This window comes from Arachis ipaensis, chromosome B6 (assembly GCF_059453495.1).
Source record: "Arachis ipaensis isolate K30076 ecotype BB chromosome B6, ASM5945349v1, whole genome shotgun sequence".
Lineage (NCBI taxonomy): Eukaryota > Viridiplantae > Streptophyta > Magnoliopsida > Fabales > Fabaceae > Arachis > Arachis ipaensis.
In genome coordinates, this window is record NC_142441.1 from 41,441,530 (window position 1) to 41,462,322 (window position 20,793).

Here is a 20,793-nt window from a genome sequence, read left to right on the forward strand (position 1 = left end):
TCTGAGCCAATATGGCATTCAGAGTATCAATTTCAAGAACTCCCTTCTTCATAGGCGTCCCATTGCTCACAGGATTCCTCTCAGAAGTGTACATGAACTGGTTATTAGCAACCATGTCAATGAGTTCTTGAGCTTCTGCAGGCATTTTCTTTAGGTGAATGGATCCACCTGCAGAAGTATCCAATGAAATTTTAGCTAATTCCGACAGACCATCATAGAATATATCCAGGATGATCCATTCTGAAAGCATGTCAGAAGGACACTTTTTGGTCAGTCCTTTGTATCTCTCCCAAGCTTCATAGAGGGATTCACCTTCTTTCTGTCTGAAGGTCTGAACATCTACTCTAAGCTTACTCAGCTTTTGAGGAGGAAAGAACTTGGCTAAGAAAGCCTTGACCAGCTTATCCCAAGAGTTCAGGCTATCCTTAGGTTGAGAGTCCAACCATACTCTAGCTCTGTCTCTTACAGCAAAAGGGAAAAGCATGAGCCTGTAGACTTCAGGATCTACTCCATTAGTCTTAACAGTATCACATATCTGCAAGAATTCAGTTAAGAACTGAAAAGGATCTTCAGATGGAAGTCCATGAAACTTGCAGTTCTGCTGCATCAGAGAAACTAATTGAGGTTTCAGCTCAAAATTGTTTACTCCAATGGCAGGAATGAAGATGCTTCTTCCATGTAAATTGGAATTAGGTGTTGTAAAGTCACCAAGCATTCTCCTTGCATTATCCTTATTTTTGGCTGCCATCTCCTCTTCTTGTTCGAAAATTTCTGAAAGGTTGTCTCTGGAATGTTGTATTTTAGCTTCTCTTAGTTTCCTTTTCAGAGTCCTTTTAGGTTCTGGATCTGCTTCAACAAGAATGTTCTTGTCCTTGCTCCTGCTCATATGAAAAAGGAGGGAACAGAAAAAATAATAATAATAGGGATCCTTTTTACCACAGTATAGAGGTTCCCAGTGTGAGTAGAAGAAAGAATAAAAAAAAATATCTGAACTCAGAAAGAGAGAGGGGGTTCGGATTTTTGGTGAGTGAGGGAGAGATGTTAGTAGATGAATAAATAAATAAAATAAGATGAGGGAGAAGGAGAATTTTCGAAAATAATTTTTGAAAAAGAGTTAGTGATTTTTGAAAATAGTTTTTGAAAAAGGTTAGTAATTTTCGAAAATTTAAAAAAAAAATTTAAAATAATTAGTTAATTAAAAAGATTTTTTTTTTTGAAAAAGGGGGAGATATTTTCGAAAATTAGAGAGAGAAAATTAGTTAGGTAGTTTTGAAAAAGATAAGAAACAAACAAAAAGTTAGTTAGTTAGTTGAAACAAATTTTGAAAATCAATTTTGAAAAGATAAGAAGATAAGAGGTTAGAAAAGATATTTTTAAAATCAAATTTTTTTTTGAAAAAAAGATAAGATATGAAGATATTTTTGAAAAGATATGATTGAAATTAGTTTTGAAAAAGATTTGATTTTTAAAATCACAATTAATGACTTGATTCACAAGAAATCACAAGATATGATTCTAGAACTTAAAGTTTGAATCTTTCTTAACAAGCAAGTAACAAACTTGAAAATTTTTGAATCAAAACATTAATTGATGATATGATTTTCAAAAATTATGTGATAAAGATAAGAAAAAGATTTTTGAAAAATATTTTTATAATTTTCGAAAATAACTAAAAAAATGAAAAAGGTTTGATTTTTGAAAAAGATTTTGAAAAAGATAAGATTTTTAAATTGAAAATTTGATTTGACTCATAAGAAACAACTGAATTTTAAAAATTTTGAAAAAGTCAATTCAAATTTTCGAATTTGATGAGAAGGAAAAGGGAAAGATATTTTTTTATTTTTGAAATTTTTTTATGATGAGAGAGAAAAACATGAAAAAGATGCAATGCATGAAAATTTTAGATCAAAACTATGAATGTATGCAAGAATGCTATGAATGTCAAGATGAACACCAAGAACACCGTGAATATCATGATGAACATCAAGAACATATTTTTGAAAAATTTTATATGCAAAGAAAACATGCAAGACATCAAACTTAGAAATCTTTCATGTTTAGACTCTAATAAACGAAAAATGCACATGTAAAACAAGAAAAGACACAAAACAAGAAAACATCAAGATCAAACAAGAAGACTGACCAAGAACAACTTGAAGATCATGAAGAACACTATGAATGCATGAATTTTCGAAAAATGCAAGATGAATATGCAATTGACACCAAACTTAAAATATGACTCAAGACTCAAACAAGAAACACAAAAATATTTTTGATTTTTATGATTTTCTAATTTTTTTGTATTTTCTTTTAATTTTTTCGAAAATCATTTTGAAAAAGAAAAATAAGGATTCCAAAATTTTTAATATGAATTCCAGGAATCTTATGCTCTTTAGTCTAAAGCTCCAATCAAAGGGTTAGGCATGGCTTAATAGCCAGCCAAGCTTTAGTATGTAACTCAGACATGACACGCCTGACATTCCCTACAGGCATGGCTTTACAGCCAGCTAGGCTTCAACATGCTTCATGAAACACTAGGATTCATTCTTAAAAATTCTGAAGAAAAATATATTTTTGAAAATATTTTTTTTTTTCGAAAACAAAGGAGAAATTTTTGAAAGATTTTTTTGAAAAATTTTTGAAAACTTTTTTGAAAAGAAAACGAAAAGAAAGTTACCCAATCTGAGCAACAAGATGAACCGTCAGTTGTCCAAACTCGAACAATCCCCGGCAACAGCGCCAAAAACTTGGTGCACGAAATTGTGATCTCTGGTAATGGCTCCAAAAACTTGGTGCTCTAATCTCAATTCATAATTTGTCACAACTTCGATACAACTAACCAGCAAGTGCACTGGGTGGTCCAAGTAATAAGCCTTACGTAAGTAAGGGTCGATCCCATGGAGATTGTTGGTATGAAGCAAGCTATGGTCACCTTGTAAATCTCAGTCAGGCGGATATAAAATAGTTATGGAGTTTTCGAAAATAAATAATAAACTAAGGATAGAAATACTTATGTAAATCATTGGTAAGAATTTCAGATAAGCGCATAGAGATGCTTTCGTTCCTCTGAACCTCTGCTTTCCTGCTGTCTTCATCCAATCAGTTTTACTCCTTTCTATGGCTGGCTTTTTGTAAGGATGTCACCGGTGCCAATGGCTACTTTCAATCCTCTCGGGAAAATGGTCCAAATGCTCTGTCACAGCACGGCTAATCGTCTGGAGGCATCACCCTTGTCGATGGCTACATCCTATTCCTCTCTGTGAAAATGGTCCGATGTGCTGTCACTGCATGGCTAATCATCTTGGAGGTTCTCGATCATACTGGAATAGAATTTACTATCCTTTTGCGTCTGTCACTACGCCCAGCAATCGCGAGTTTGGAGTTCGTCACAGTCATTCAATCCCTGAATCCTACTCGGAATACCACAGACAAGGTTTAGACTTTCCAGATTCTCATGAATGCCGCCATTAATCTAGCTTACACCACGAAGATTCTGATTAAGAGATCTAAGAGATACTCATTCAATCAAAGGTAGAACGTAAGTGGTTGTCAGGCACGCGTTCATAAGGAATGATGATGATTGTCACGTTCATCACATTCAGATTGAAGTGCGAATGAATATCTTAGTAGCGGAACAAGTTGAATTGAATAGAAAAACAGTAGTACTTTGCATTAATCTTTGAGGAACAGCAGAGCTCCACACCTTAATCTATGGAGTGCAGAAACTCTATCGTTGAAAATACATAAGTGAAAGGTCCAGGCATGGCCGAGATGGCCAGCCCCCAAAACGAGATCACAGGATCAAAATACAATCCAGGATGTCAAATACAATAGTAAAAAGTCCTATTTATAATAAACTAGCTACTAGGGTTTACAGAAGTAAGTAATTGATGCATAAATCCACTTCCGGGACCCACTTGGTGTGTGCTTGGGCTGAGCTTGAGTGTTGCACGTGTAGAGGTCCTTCTTGGAGTTGAACGCCAGCTTTTGTGCCATTTTGGGCGTTGAACTCCACTTTGCAACTTGTTTCTGGTGCTGGACGCCAGAATTGGGCAGAGAGCTGACGTTGAACGCCAGTTTGCATCGTCTAAACTTGGGCAAAATATGAACTATTATATATTGCTGGAAAGCCCTGGATGTCTACTTTCCAACGCAATTAGAAGCGAGCCATTTTGAGTTCTGTAGCTCCAGAAAATCCATTTTGAGTGCAGGGAGGTCAGAATCCAACAGCATCAGCAGTCCTTCTTCAACCTCTGAATCTGATTTTTGCTCAAGTCCCTCAATTTCAGCCAGAAAATACCTGAAATCACAGAAAAATACACAAACTCATAGTAAAGTCCAGAAATGTGAATTTAACATAAAAACTAATGAAAACATCCCTAAAAGTAACTAGATTCTACTAAAAACATATTAAAAACAATGCCAAAAAGCGTATAAATTATCTGCTCATCAGTTACTCTTGATAGTGGATTTTCAGCTGATAATCCTGGGTTAGTTAACCCAAGTTACCAAGTGATGAAGCACCCCTGAGAGCTTATTCATCCAAGTAGATCCCTCACACAGGAGCACCACAGACACTTGTCTCAAGGTCCAAACCATTGGTGCCTAGCCTTATTGCTTACTCTTTTTCTTTTGTTTTTCACTTCCATTGTTCTTTCCCTTTTCTCTTATTAGGATCTTGTTATTAACTTAGTCTCATGGGTATATTTAAAGTCAAGTATTCAGGATAGATAGTTGTCCTCCTAGCCTTGTGGTTGAACCAACTTAGCTAACTTATGACTACCCCAAAGATTCATGAATGTACTTCCACATTATGAACTCTACTCTGGTCTTTTAAAAACATAAACATTCTCTTCTTCATTTGATTTAAAATGGACAAGCTTACAAGTAAATAAGGGAAAGATGCAGTAACATAAAGACCAGCACACAGAGACCTCTTCAACACATAAGATAAAAAAACAGAATTCAAGAAGGTTTAAACTAACATGGAAGCAAGTTCTATTTTATACAAGATCTTCCTTATTTAAAGCATAGAAGAAAAATGGACCAAAGAAGGAACTCCACCACCTTTTACTCTTGTGGAGGTCCATGCTCTCCTTTTTTATTGCTTTCTTTGTGTCCTCTTGCATTCCTTCTCATCCGTGCCAATTTTGCTTGCTTCCAATCCTCAAGTGCCTTTCTTACTGATTCATGACTCTCTTCCACCCTTTGTCTTTCCTCTCGTACTAATTCATCCTTCATTTCTTCATACCGGGCTATTCCTGGATGCAATATTGGCAGTTGTCCTACTAAGTAGCCGAGCCTGGCTTGAGTGTTTATGTGATGTCCTGTCTCGCTCATGTAAACTCCTTCTGCGAATGCCCTTTGCTCGTCCAATAATTCTGCCCCTTGATGTGCTTGGATGTTGATTAGCTTCTGGATGGATTCTTGTTGCTCATTTTGCCTTTGTTCTACCTTGTTGAATGTATCTCCCCATTGTTGTCCTTGACTCAGTTGTTGTTCCATCATTTGCTTTTGCCACTCACCTTGTTGAGTCATCCATCTTGAGAGTGACTCCTCTTGCTACCCCATCATCTGTAGTTGAAGTTCTCTCTGTGCTCCTTGGCTCTCCAAGTATTGTTGAGATAGTCCACTAATGGCCTCCTGCAATTGATGCATATTCAAGGTGGTTGGTGTTTGCCCTTCTATGGCTTGTCCTTCTACTACTTGAGGGGTTGTCCTCTTCCTTTGCTTCCGTTGAGGTAGGGGAGATGCAGTGGCATTCATCCTTCGTACAGTTATTGGAATGCCTTCCTTTATCCACACGGGGTCCTCATCTTCAAAAACCACCCCAGCTTTCTTGCAAATTCGGTAAATAGTGCTGGGGTAACCTATCGTTCCTCTTGAGTCGCTTTTCTCCGCCATCTTTCTAATGCCTTCAGCTATGAGTTCATGGACCTTGATTTCTCCTCCCTTCAGTATACAGTGCACAATTGTGGCTCTCTTGACATTCACCTCCGAGTTGTTTGCAGCTGGGAGAATAGACCTTCTCACTAGCTCAAACCACCCCTTGGCTTCAGGAGTGAGCTCTGTTCTCTTGATGAACTTTAGTTTATTTCCCGCACCCCTTTCCCAGTTAGCTCCTGGTACACAGATATCTTGTAGAATCTGGTCATAATTGGGGTTGTCCAATCTTGAGTGATAGCTTTCTTCTTCAAACTGTATAGACCGTAGCTTCAATGCCCTCATGACACTCATGGGACCAAAGTCCACCATCTTTCCTCTCACAAAGCTTGTATAGGACTCATCCTTCTTATCATATCAAACCGCATTTGCATAAAATTCTCTTATGAGGTTTGCATTTACCTTAATGACTGGGTCAGTGAGGAGCTCCCATCTTCTCCTTTCTATCTTCTCTGTAATTTCGAGACACTCAGTCTTTTTAACTTGAAATCCCAGCTCATAAATGATTTCCTTATTAACCATCCACCCGTATTGCAATGCATGATGCAAGCTTCTAAATCTCTTTTCATCATAAGGGTGTTCTTCCATTGGTTCCTTTCCCTTCCTTCTTTTAGAACCCGAAGACGCCATGAATGATAGTTAATATGTGAAGGTGGTAAGGTTGTGGAGACTTTTGGTTGTTTAGGGTTTTATGGCAATGAAGAGAGTGAGGGGAGGAATGTTTATAATCGGATAGAGGGTGTTTTGTACTGAAATGAGGAGTGGTGAAGGGTGTGTGATGACAATGAAGGGTGGTACGGACAAGGGTCGTTTATATAGAGAAGTTGTGAGAGAATGGAGGGTGTAGATTGATGAAGTGGTCACTTGATGGACGGTTGGGGTTATGCATGGCTAGAAGACAAGGATCATCACTTTATGATGGGGATTGCTCGGTCTTCTAGGGGTCCCATTTTTTCAATGTTGCATGGCAACATTTTTCGATGTATTCCCTTTTTAGAACAAGTGTGTAGCCCCTCCTTTTGTGGTGTCTGATCCTTCTTTGTTTGGTTGTCCAATCTATCCCTTTTAATGCTCCTTTTCTTTTCCTATAAGGACAAACTAAGAAAAGTAAGAAAGGATATTAAAATGACCATATGAACTTTACGGCTAATATTAATAAAAGGGAAGAAAAGATTTGATTGTTTATTTATGAATTCTAACTAACTAACTAACTATTGGTGGGTCCTTATATGCATTTTGGTGGCACCATGGGGTGACACCAAACTTAGTTTGAAGCAATGTGATGAAAAGTTTTGTTCAATGCTCCCAAGATTAGCATGCATCTTGGTTTGCTTTGAACACCAAACTTGTTCTTCACTATATACTGCATGATAAAGATTTCACCAAGTGTTTGTCAAGTTTGGGTTGAAATTCATAAACATTGATTTATTCATTATTTTAAAAACATATAAAACATGGGTTGCCTCCCATGAAGTGCTTCTTTACCGTCATTAGCTTGACGTTTTTCCCTCATCAGGGTGGTTGGTAGTGCTTAAAGTCCTCCCCTCTTGCTATGGACTTATATCCATTGGTTGGATCAATGATCTCCACATGTTCCAGGGAAAGAACTCTATTGATAGTGAAGACTTTAGGTAATTGAGATGGTACAGTAGGGAGATTAGGGGGAATATCTGGGAAGTAAGCTGAGACAACTCTATCCCCTGGAGAGAAGTCTTCCGTAGGGATCTTCTTGTTCCTCCACCTCCTTGGTACCTTCTTCTTTGTTTCTTTTGAGGTTGCCTTCCCCTTGGTGACCTCTTTTTCTGCAGGGGTTGTGATGCTGTCTTTACCTGCCTCTAGAGGTTTAGGTTCCTCCAATTTTTTCTTGAGCTGTGGCAATTGCTGTGTTCCTTGTTTATCAATTAAGGGAATCTCAGAATGATCTGGCTGTGCTTCAGTGCTTGTCTCCTCCTTCAGTGTCTCATTATCATTTGTGCTTCATTCCTTGTCCTCTTGATCTGTTTCTTGTGAGAGTTTGAAAACATTGAAGCTGAGTCGTTCATCATGGATTCTCAATATTAGCTCCCCTTTCTCTACATCGATAAGTGCTCTGGCCGTAGCTAGGAATGGTCTTCCCAATATGATTGGATGAGAGTGACTCTCTTCCATGTCCAGGATGACAAAGTCTGTTGGGAGAAAGTATTTTCCAACCTTTAGCAACACATTTTCCACCACTCCTATTGCTTGTTTTTGAGTTTTGTCAGCCAATCTGATGATTACATCTGTGGGCATTATCTCATTGATCTACAGCCTCTTTGCCAGGGATAAAGGCAGTAAGTTGATGCTGGCCCCCAAATCACATAGTGCTCTATCGAACATAGTTTCACCTATGGCACAAGGGATGTGAAAACTCGCTGGGTCTCTTCTTTTTGTAGGCAACTCAGGTTGAATAAGGGCACTACATTCCTTGTTTATCACTATAGTCTGGCCTCCTTTGAGTGAGCTTTTCCTGGGCAGAAGTTCTTTCATATACTTGATGAATGCAAGCATTTGCTGAATTGCCTTGATGAATGGTATGTTTACATGCAAAGATGCAAACAAGTCTAGGAACCTTGAGTAATTCTCTTTCCCACAGCACCATTGAGCAGTTGAGGAAAGGGTGCATAGAGCTTCAGCAGCTCTTGTTGTGAGATTTCTGGTTCTTGGTGGTCTTTATCCTCCTCCTTTGTTGAGTTGTCTTCAGGATGTTCGAGAAGTTTGCCTTGCTTGTCTTCAGTCTCTTGATCACTTGTAGTGACCATTTTGCAATCTTCCCATCTTACTTTCTTTGCTTCAGCTTTGGGATTTTTCTCCGTGTCACTTGGGAAGCTATCAGTAGGTTTGGGGATCTTCTCAGCTAAATATCCCACTTGGAATTCCAGCTTCCTAATGGTCTCTCCCTGGTTCTTAATATGGCTCGCACCTCCTCTTTGAACACCTTATTTTCTTGAATCTCTTGGCATATTCCTTCAAGTAAGGCTTCAATCTTAGAGAGCTTGTCATCAATTGACGAGTGATTTGGAGCAGATGTGCTGTTTTGGCTTTGATAAGCGTGTGGAGAAGTATTGTTGTGGGGGTGTTGAGATGTCCTCTGTGTGAACTGCTGGTGAGCTGCATTGTTGTTGGAGTTGTAACATCTCTGGTCTTGGTTTTGATCTTGCTCACTTCCCCACCCAAAGTTTGGGTGGTTTCTCCATCCAGGGTTGTAGGTCTTGGAGTATGGATCATAGTTTTTCCTTGGTGAATTCCCAATGTAGTTGGCTTGCTCCTGACTACCCTCTGCTTCTTCATTCACTCCTTCTTGGGTTGTTGATGAAGTTGAGATTGCTGCTACTTGGTTCCTCTCCATCTTCTTGGTGAGGTCAGCCAGCTGCTGGATAATGAGCTTGTTTTGGGCCAACAGAGCATCTACATTGTTTAGCTCCATTACTCCTCTTGTGTTCCCTCTTTCGGAAGCATAGAAGTAGTCGTTCTCTGCTATTGTTTCAATAACATCTATGGCTTCCTCAATAGTCTTCTTCTTGTTCAAAGATCCCCCGGATGAATGGTCTACGGCCTTCTTTGACTCATAAGAGAGCCCTTCATAGAAAATGTGCAGCTGCACCCATTCGTTGAACATGTCAGGTGGACACCTCCTTGTTAAGTCCTTAAACCTCTCCCATGCTTCATATAGAGTCTCGCCATCTTGTTGCCTGAAAGTTTGGACTTCAGCTCTCAGCCTATTGATTCGTTGAGGAGGGTAAAATCTTGCTAAGAATTTGTTTACCACGTCTTCCCAAGTTGTCAAACTTTCCCTTGGGAAAGATTTCAGCCACTTGGCTGCTTTGTCCCTAAGTGAGAATGGAAATAAGAGCAGTCTATAGGTGTCAGGATGAACACCATTAGACTTTACTGTGTCACATATCCTCAGGAAGGTGGTTAAATGTTGATTGGGGTCTTCTTGAACACCTCCTCCAAACGAGCAATTGTTCTGAACAAGGGTGATGAGCTGTGGTTTGAGTTCAAAGTTGTTGGCATGGATTGTTGGCTTTTGGATGCTACTTTCACAATTGCCTAGGTTTGGATTGATGTAAGAGCCCAAAACCTTTCTATCCTCCCCAGCATGATTTGCTCTACCTCTTCCCCCATGGTTGTGATCTTCTTCTTCATGATAGTTTTCCATGTTGTCTTCCATGTTTGGTTCAAAGAATTTCTCTTCTTCCTCAGCACCAATCACTTTTTTTCCTCTTGCCTCCCTCCTTAATCTAAGGAAGGTCCTCTCAGGTTCAGAATCGAAGGAAGTTGAAGTCCCAATTCTTCTCCCTGTCATACAACCATCAAGTGCAAGCAAGAAAAGCTAGGTGCAGAAAGTATTTGTGTCATAATTACTGTTAGTTGTGGGTGATGCAATATATCAAACAGTTAGTGGGTTAGCAAAGAGAATTGAAAATAACAAAGAAAAACAAAAGAGTAGAGGGGGAAGGGAAGAAGTTTAACTAAAACAAAAAGTAAATCACTCAAACAGAAAATGAAATTCACAAAATAAAAATGCTCAATCTAGTGATCTTCCAATTTAATCATTGTTGATGCACAATCAATCCCCGGCAACGGTGCCATAAACTTGATGCACGGAAAACTTGTCTCGCAACAAATCTCCCTTCGGCAAGTGTACCGAATTTGTCGTCAAGTAAAAACTCACAATAGAGTGAGGTCGAATCCCACAGAGATTAACGGATTAAGAAATCAATGGTTAATTGATTATCCTAGTTAGACGATTCAGATTTGGATGATGAGCAACAAGGAAATGTAAATTCACAGAAAAATAAAGAAAGCAATAAAGTGCAGAAAAGTAAAATGGAAAGTAAATGTAAGAACTAAAAATAAAATGAACATTGAGATCAAGAGATATTGCAATCCTCCGGATCAAGTTCATTCTCATCTCTTCCTCAATCAATGCACTCATTGATCTCCTTGGCAATCTTAATTGATCGAATTACAATTCCTTGTAATTCAATCTCTCAAATCTTGATCAACAGCCAATTCCTTGGTCAATTGCTCATGAGAAGAGATGAAGTATGGTCACTGATTATACCACATGCATTTCCCAAATCAAGTGTTGGAAGGATTATAGTCACATATTCATCCACACCCAATTTGGTCCAGCATGAGAAAGCATTTCTAGCTTGATCTCTTCATTCCTCTTTCAAGGTTCAGAAGAGATCCAAGTATGAATAGTTTCTTTTCCAAGATAACTACTCAATTGGATGAAGATCGAAAGCTTTCAATTAAAATCAAGAGAAAAGATAGAAGAAGAATAATAAGAACTATACTTAATCCATTGAATCATAATAGAGCTCTCTAACCCAATGTAAAGAGTTAGTTGATCATTGCTCTACAAAAATAGAAAAGAAAGAAAGTGCAGAAAAGTAAAGATGAAGATAAAAACTGAAAATAAAACTTCAAATTCATAAATGAAAATTACAACTAAAAGAAAGAGAAGGAAAAGTGTGTGAGGGGAGGGAGTCCGAAGACCCCTCTTCAATCCCCCATTCCAGGATTTCCAGCCTCCTCTTTCCGGGCCCCCTTTGGTCCTGAAATCAAGCAACAGAGTGCATCAAAGTTCTAGTCCAAGTCATGGGTAATGCAGCATACAATTTGTCACTAAATTCATGCAAAATCCTCATGAAATAATGTAAAATGCACAATGTATGCTTGAATCAAGGTGTAGGTGAATATCTACCCAAAACTAGCTTATTTCCTAAAGAAATGCATGAAACAACCCTAAAAACAGTAAAGAAAATGCCTCTTGAGTACTGTTGGATGCAGCTTGCATTCCATTTAGACTCTGAGAAATCATATTGACTTGCTGAGTCAATATTTTGTTCTGAGCCAATATGGCATTCAGAGTATCAATTTCAAGAACTCCCTTCCTCTGAGGCGTCCCATTACTCACAGGATTCCTTTCAGAAGTATACATGAACTAGTTATTTGCAACCATGTCAATGAGTTCTTGAGCTTCTGCAGGCATTTTCTTTAGGTGAATAGATCCACCTGTAGAATGGTCTAATGACATCTTTGATAATTCAGACAGACCATCATAGAATATATCCAGGATGGTCCATTCTGAAAGCATGTCAGAAGGAAAATTTTTGGTCAGTTTCTTGTATCTCTCCCAAGCTTCATAGAGGGATTCACCTTCTTTCTATTTGAAGGTTTGAACATCCACTCTAAGCTTGCTAAGCTTTTGAGGAGGAAAGAACTTGTCTAAAAAAGTCGTGACCAGCTTATCCCAAGAGTTCAGACTATCTTTAGGTTGAGAGTCCAACCATACTCTAGCTCTATCTCTTACAGCAAACGGGAAAAGCATAAGCCTGTATACCTCGGGATCAACCCCATTGGTCTTAACAGTATCACAGATCTGCAAGAATTCAGTTAAGAACTGAAAAGGATCTTCTGATGGAAGTCCATGGAACTTGCAGTTCTGTTGCATCAGAGAAACTGATTGAGGCTTTAGCTCAAAATTTTTTGCTCCAATGGCAGGGATTGAGATGTTTCTTCCATGTAAATTGGAATTTGGTGTAGTAAAGTCACCAAGAATCTTCCTTGCATTGTTATTATTTTCGGCCATGTCTCCTTCTTTTTCGAAAATTTCTGTCAGATTTTCTCCAGAGAGTTGTGCTTTAGCTTCCCTTAGCTTCCTCTTCAGAGTCCTTTCAGGTTCAGGATCAACATCAACAAGAATGTTCTTATCCTTGTTCCTGCTCATATGAAAAAGAAGAAAACAGAAAAGAAGAGGAATCCTCTATGTCACAGTATAGAGATTCCTTTATGTGAGTAGAAGACGAAAAGAATAGAAGAAGAGAAATTTGAACACCAAGAGGAAGAGAGGGTTCGAATTTTGAGATAAAGAGAAGTGTTAGTAAATAAATAAATAATTAGATGGAGGTGAAAGAGAAGAATTTACGAAAATAATTGAAAAGAAAAAAAAATATTTTTGTTTTTAATTTAAAATTAAAGTTATAATTCGAAAAATTTTTAAAAAAAAGGAAAATTGAAATTAAATTAAAATTTAATTCAATTAGTTAATTAAAAAGGAATTTTGAAAAAGAGGAAGGTGATTTTCGAAAATTAGAGAGAGAATTAGTTAGGTAGTTTTGAAAAAGATATGATTGAAACAAAAAGATAGGATTGATTTGAAGAAGATTTGAAAACCAATTTAAAAAGATAAGAAGTTAGAAAAGAAGTTAGAAAAGATTTTGAAATTGATTTTGAAAAAGATGTGATTGAAAGATATTTTGAAAAAGATTTGAAAAAGAAATTTAAAAAGATTTGATTTTTGAAATTAAAGTTGATTACTTGACTAACAAGAAACTAAAAAGATATGATTCTAGAGTTTAAAGATTGAACCTTTCTTACTAGGCAAGTAACAAACTAAAAATTTTTTGAATCAATCACATTAATTGTTAGTAAAGATTTTGAAATTGTGAAATGAAATTAAGAAAAAGATTTTGAAAATCAATTTTAAAAGTTTTCGAAAATCATAAAAGAAAAATGAAAAAGATTTGATTTTTGAAAAAGTTTTGAAAAGATAGGATTTTTTTTTTGAAATTGAAATCTTGACTTGACTAACAAGAAACAACTAATTTTAAAAAATTTTGGAAAAGTCAATCCAAAGATTTCGAAATTTATGAGAAGAAAAAGGGAAAGATATTTTTTTTATTTTTGAATTTTTAATGAAGAAAGAGAAAAACAACAAAAAGACTCAAAACATGAAAATTATGAATCAAAATAAATGATGCATGCAAGAACACTATGAATGTCAAGATGAACACCAAGAACACTTTGAAGATCATGATGAACATCAAGAACTTATTTTTGAAAAATTTTCAAGAAAAGAAAACATGCAAGACACCAAACTTAGAAATTTTTTATTTTTAGACACTATGAATGCAAGAATGCATATGAAAAATAACAAAAGACACAAAACAAGAAAATATGAAGATCAAACAAGGAGACTTACCAAGAACAACTTGAAGATCATGAAGAATGCAATGCATGAATTTTCGAAAAAAAATGCACAAATTTTAAAAACATGCAATTGATACCAAACTTAAAAATTGACACTAGACTCAAACAAGAAACATCAAATTATTTTTTTGGTTCTTTTTTTCAAAAATTATTTGAAAAAAGAAAAATAAGGATTTCAAAATTTTTAATAAGAATTCCAGGAATCGTGTACTGTTAGTCTAAAGCTCCGGTCCAGAATTTAGACATGGCTTACTAGCCAGCCAAGCTTTCAGTGAAAGCTCCGGTCCAAAATACTAGACATGGCCAATGGCCAGCCAAGCTTTAACAGATACAAATCAGGCATCGAACAGCTGATACTTCGTTCAACTTGCTTCTATGCTGATGAGTAGAAGCCTCGGTCCAAAAGAATTAGACATGGCTTTACAGCTAGCCAGGTTTCAACATGTTTCATGAAACTCTAGAATTCATTCTTAAAAATTCTGAAGCCATAGAATAATTTATTTTTTTGAAAATTTTTTCGAAAAAATAAAAAGAATGAAAACAAAAACTTAAAATTAAAATAAAATTACCTAATCTGAGCAACAAGATGAACCGTCAGTTGTCCAAACTCGAACAATCCCCGGCAACGGCGCCAAAAACTTGGTGCACAAAATTGTGATCTCAATGGCGCCAACAACTTGGTACGCACAATCGTAATCTTGCTTCTTTGTCACAACTTCGCACAACTAACCAGCAAGTGCACTGGGTCGTCCAAGTAATAAACCTTACGTGAATAAGGGTCGATCCCACGGAGATTGTCGGCTTGAAGCAAGCTATGGTCACCTTGTAAATCTCAGTCAAGGCGGATTCAAATAGTTATGGTGAATTGATAATTAAAATATAAATAAACATAAAATACGGATAGAGGTACTTATGTAATTCATTGGTGAGAATTTCAGATAAGCGAATGGAGATGCTTTTGTCCCTTCTGATCCTCTACTTTCCTACTGTCTTCATCCAATTCTTCATACTCCTTTCCATGGCAAGCTTATGTTGGGTTTCACCGTTGTCAATGGCTACATCCCATCCTCTCAGTGAAAATGGTCCAAAATGCGCTGTCACCGCACAGCTAATCATCTGTCGGTTCTCGATCATACTGGAATAAGATTCAGTAATCCTTTTGCGTCTATCACTACGCACAGCACTCGCGAGTTTGAAGCTCGTCACAGCCATCCCTTCCCAGATCCTACTCGGAATACCACAGACAAGGTTTAAAATTTCCGGATCTCAAGAATGACCGCCAATAATTCTAGCCTATACCACAAAGACTCTGATCTCATGGAATGGAAGGCTCGGTTGTCAGGCGAGGCAACCATGCGTCATGAATCAGGAGGCTAAGAGATACACATTCAAACTTGTTTGCATGTAGAACAAAAGTGTTTGTCAGGCACGCGTTCATAAGTAAGAATGATGATAAGCGTCACATAATCATCACATTCATCATGTTCTTGTGTGTGAATGGATATCTTAGAGAAGAAATAGGCTTGAATTGAATAGAAAAACAATAATACTTTGCATTAATTCATGAGGAACAGCAGAGCTCCACACCTTAATCTATGGTGTGTAGAAACTCTACCGTTGAAAATACATAAGAACAAGGTCTAGACATGGCCAAATGGCCAGCCTCCCAAAGAGGGTTCAATCATCAAAACATGATCATAAGATCTCTCCCAAGATGAAAATACAATAGTAAAAAGTTCTATTTATACTAAACTAGTTACTAGGGTTATAGAAATAAGTAAATGATGCAGAAATCCACTTCCGGAGCCCACTTGGTGTGTGCTTGGGCTGAGCATTGAGCTTTCATGTGTAGAGACTTCTTTTGGAGTTAAACACCAGGTTGTAACCTGTTTCTGGCGTTTAACTATGCTTTGCAACCTGTTTCTGGCGTTTAACTCCATAATAGAGCAGAGAACTGGCATTGAACGCCAGTTTGCATCGTCTAAACTCGATCAAAGTATGAGCTATTATATATTTCTGGAAAGCCCTAGATGTCTACTTTCCAACGCAATTAAGAACATGCTATTTGGAGCTTTGTAGCTCCAGAAAATTCACTTTGAGTGCAGGGAGGTCAGAATCCAACAGCATCTGCAGTCCTTCTTCAGCCTCTGAATCTGATTTTTGCTCAAGTCCCTCAATTTCAGCCAGAAATTACCTGAAATCACAGAAAAACACACAAAATCATAGTAAAGTCCAGAAATGTGATTTTTATTTAAACACTAATAAAAATATACTAAAAACTAACTAAATCTTACTAAAAACATACTAAAAACAATGCCAAAAAGCGTATAAATTATCCGCTTATCAGATACCAAGAGGTTTAAATCTCAGTTTCATGAATCAAGGTATCATAGGCTCATGGAATCAAAGCACGTCATTTTGGAGATGGGCTTTAGACTAAGGGGTGGAGAGTATCCTATCATGAGAAGAATTACCAAGGAAAGGAGGTGGGAACTTTGTGTGAACCTTTAACAGACATCAGTGCAGTCATGATAAGAGAATTCTACGTAAATACTGTGAAGACAAGCCAGGACAGCCCTCCTTATAAGAGATATGTCAGGGGTGTTGAGGTATATTTTAGTCCACCATCAGTCATGAGGGCCCTACAGTTGAGAGTGATAACCTATGGAAAGCTTAGCTTTGAGGAAAGATTACAGGGTGAGAATGACCCTGACGAGATATTACATGGGTTATGCTTTGAAGACAGAGACTAGGAAAGGGACTCAGAGGGAGCTCCAAGCCATTTGAAAAGAATAGATCTCATACCAGAGGCCAAAGGGTGGTACGAGATAGTGAGGAAGTCTATACTGCCTACTGCAAACACCTCAGAAGTCACAATCCAGCGAGCTATCCTGACATATTGCATCTTAAAGGGAGGAGAAATCAACCTCTCACAGCTCATAGCAGGCAGCATTCAGGAGATGGCCGAGAGCACAAGCAAATCAAGTAGGCTTGGTCACCTAAGCACTATTCTGAGGCTGTGCAACAGGGCTGGGGTGCTCTTTGAAGATGAAGATACAGAGAAGGTAAAAGGAGGCAGGGGAATCACAAGGAGAAGCATGAAAGGTGCTACTGATGATGACAATCAAGAGGAAAGAAGATCCCAAGGAAGAAGAAGACCACAAGAAGAGGGAGAGCAAGCTTCTGGTGCACTGGATTTGAGTCAAATGTAGAGAACCATTGAAGAAATGTCTCAACAATTCGCAAAAGCACAGGAGCAATATCAAGAACAATATTTGAGGCAACAAGAGCAGTATCTGAAGGATCGAGAGCAACAAGAGAACTGGCAGCGCCAAAAAATGGAACAATAAGAGAAATGGCAGCAACAAATGATGGCTCAACAACAAGAATTTTAAACAAAGATTCTTGATGGGCAAAGGGAACAATCAGCAGATTTTTGAGAATCATATGATAGATTGTCTTTGCGACAAGCCAAGTATGGGGAATACACTCAGAATCTGTATCAGTGGAAGAACATATATCATACCATTGGGGAGCATAGACACATGGATAGAATGGAGTATGATATAGAAACCCAATCAAAGTTGGATTATGTAGTCCACAGCATGCCAGCATTGAAACCACAGATCAAGTCATTTGAGCAATGCCAAGAGTTAGTAGACCATCAGAGAGTAAGAACCAAGAAGCATGTAGCACACATGCGGCATGGGTTGGAGGAGGCTGGACTCTCAGGTCTGATAGACCCTATTTGAGATCGAAGGTGCCCTGTTGAAGAACCTCAAGATGCAACCAAGAAGAGGAAGAAGAAAGGAGAATCAAGCAGGAGCAATGAGCACGACAATTAGGAGGTGATGGAGTTTCTTTCATGTTTTTCAATTAAATAGGGATGATACATACCTGAAACATGATATGCCTCCAAATGCTTAATGTTTTGCACATTCATATTCTAAGTAGTTTTCTTACAAGTGATCTGTATTGTGCTTGTTATCAATCATTTGCTTAAATTCTGTTTTGTTCTCTTCTGCATAAATAAAAGAAAAATGTTTGAAACAAGAAAGTAATTGTTCAATGTTGTAGAAATTAGAATGAGAATTCAGTGGTGGTACTTGTTTGATTTAATGATTATCTCAATAATAAAAGCTGCATAATAAAATGTTTCTTGAAGTATGAATTAGGTTGCTATTATAAAGCCTTTTTATTAATGAATACCCCTTGAGAAGGAAGCAAAATAAGAAAGAAAAAGAAAAAGAAAAGCCAAGAATTGGCAGAGAAACAAACAATAAGGCTAGACACCAATAGCTTGGACCTTAGGACATATGCCTGTGGTGTTTTTGTACTAAGATATGCTTGGACAATTAGGTTCTGAGGAGTATTTTAAAACTTGGCCACTTGGATTAACTAATCTGGGATTGCCAACCGAAAGTCCATTATCAAGAGCAACCTAGTTACAAAATATTTAGTAATCCAAAGAGATTCTGGGCATAATGTTCCTAGGAAGAAATTGTGAGCCAAGTGTCTATGGTGAAGAAGTGTTGAGCAAAAACTAAGCCAAAAGGCTGCTGCAACACTTGTCCACCAAGCTTTCATTAATAAATAAGCTTTCTAAGCAAAAGAAAGAAAGAAAAAGCTAACAGGGATCAATCAAAAAGCAAGGAAGCATAACAACAACTCTAGTGAACCTTTAAGGAAACATTTCATATCAGATAGCTAAGAATAATTGAGCTACATTTGTCTGCATAAAACCCTATGAACCAAGTTCAATTATCTGCTAAATAAGGACATGTATGCTTCTCTGTTTGATTTCATTTCTTCTTATGTTGAGTGCTTGCTTGGAGACAAGCAAGATTTAAGTTTGCTGTTGTGATGACAAGTCATCTTATGCTAGCTTTTCAAGCATTTTTCACTTGTTTCATTAGATTTTATGCACTTTCTTGCATTATAAGTAAGTGATTTGGAGTGGATTTGCATGGTTATGTCAATTCAATCAACCATCAATTATTTGCCACAAAATCATGAGGTTTAAGCTAGAATTAGTTGGTTTTTGAATGATTTAGAAATCTTGTGAATTTGGTGATGCTTTGATTGGTTGTTTTGATTACTTGTAGGTGAAGAAATAATAAAAAAAAGGAAAAAGGAATCTTAAAGCATGCTTTGGACCTTAGGCCATGCTTTGAAAAGCGTGACCCAAGACATTAAAGCATTGCACATCAAAAGGGGCAAGGGCCAGCGCTTGAATAATGAGCGCAGCGCTCTCTAATTGAGCGCTAGAGGAAGAAGCACCAAAGCAAAGGTAAAGGCGCTACGTTAAGTTTCCAAACGAAGCGCTACAAGGATGCCAAATTAACAAGCCCAGTGCTCAATTGGAGAAAGCGCTACGTTAACTTTTTTCACTTTATCGTGGCCCATCAAAAATAAAAGCAAGGCGCGATATCAAGAAGTAAAGCCAGCCAAGTTCGAAATGGGAACCAAGAGAAGTGCACACAAGGCATAGAAAGGGTGCTACGTTAATTCAGTTAACTAAGCGCTACTTTACTACACGAAATTTGGCACAAAGGGGACAGCCAGGGATCAAAAGTGGGAGCCTCAATCCAAAGCATGTAGCGCTACGTTGAAGCTCTTAACCGAGCACTAGCAAATGAAGCCAGCAAGATTCGAAGAGGGAGCCTCACTCCAAGGCAAGGGGCGCTACGTTCAATTCACTAACTGAGCGCTACAACCAAAGGCTTGGCACGAGCCTGGGACAAGGCAAGAGAGCGCTACGTTTCCTTTCTTAACCGAGCGCTCCACTGGAAGGTGGCCCTTGGTCTAATTTCAATTAAAAAGCCATCTTGGATTCACTTCTTTACCAATTTGAAAAGCCCACTCCAAATTCTAAAAATCAAAAAAAGAAAGTGTATAAATAGGAGTTAGTTTGATTTGTAAAAGGGGTTTCTTCTAATTTTTAGCTGATTTTTCATTTTCTTTAACTTTAGTTTTCATTGAGAGCTCTGAAACTGAGATTGGATCTGAGTCTTGCTCTCTAGTTTTCTATTTACTTTCTTCTGCAACCTCTACTTTCTGTTTTGAATTTTGGGATTGAGATTGAAGAAATTCTATTTCAATTCTTAATCTGAAATTCATCTTTGCTCTTCTGTTGCATAATTCTGAGAATTGAGGAATTGAATTTGAGTTTCATTTGCTGTTTCATTTACATTTCTTCTGCAATTTCTTTTCTGTTGGATCAAGGGGGTAATTGAGATCTAGATCTACTTTCTAATCTCATTGCTCCTCTTCAATCCTCAATTTCTCTTTTAGATTTCATAATTGAGCTAAGTTTTCTATCTGTTTTGCTTCTTCAAGCAATTTTCCATTTCTGCTTAGATCTTCTGCAACTCATTTCATCTTCTACTTCTCTGAATGATTACATTTTGCATTTTCTTGTTAAATTCTGAATGCCAGCTTCCAAATCCCTTTAATCTTCAAGCAATTTAAGTTTCTCAGTAATTTAGATTCAGTCATTTATTTTTCTTGCACTTTAAGCTTCAGCCTTTTACATTTCTTGCAATCTAAGTTTCAGTCATTTACATTACTTGCACTTTAAGTTTCAGCTCAATTTACATTTTCTGCACTTTAGATTCTGTCAATTTCCCCTCTCCCTTTTATTTTCATGCAATTTAGCTTCTGTTGATTACAATTCACTCAAATCATCAACTGTTTGCTTAACTAAATTCATCACCTAACTAAAATTGCTCAATCCATCAATCCATGTGGGATCGACCTCACTCATATGACTAATTACTACTTGATGCGACCCGGTACACTTGCCGGTGAGTTTTGGTGTGGAAT

The 20,793-nt window shown here is 37.5% G+C and overlaps 3 non-coding genes across 3 annotated transcripts; all 3 read left to right on the plus strand.

Moving 5' to 3' along the window:
- Window positions 1-244: 244 nt before the first annotated feature.
- On the plus strand, window positions 245-352 carry LOC148555284 (small nucleolar RNA R71). Its single transcript, XR_015886643.1, has one exon. It is a non-coding gene; the product is annotated as a small nucleolar RNA R71 (small nucleolar RNA).
- A 9,226-nt stretch (window positions 353-9,578) lies between these two features.
- On the plus strand, window positions 9,579-9,682 carry LOC148555285 (small nucleolar RNA R71). The gene has a single exon (XR_015887137.1). It is a non-coding gene; the product is annotated as a small nucleolar RNA R71 (small nucleolar RNA).
- A 2,385-nt stretch (window positions 9,683-12,067) lies between these two features.
- LOC148555286 (small nucleolar RNA R71) lies at window positions 12,068-12,175 on the plus strand. Its single transcript, XR_015887971.1, has one exon. It is a non-coding gene; the product is annotated as a small nucleolar RNA R71 (small nucleolar RNA).
- The last annotated feature ends 8,618 nt before the right edge of the window (window positions 12,176-20,793 follow it).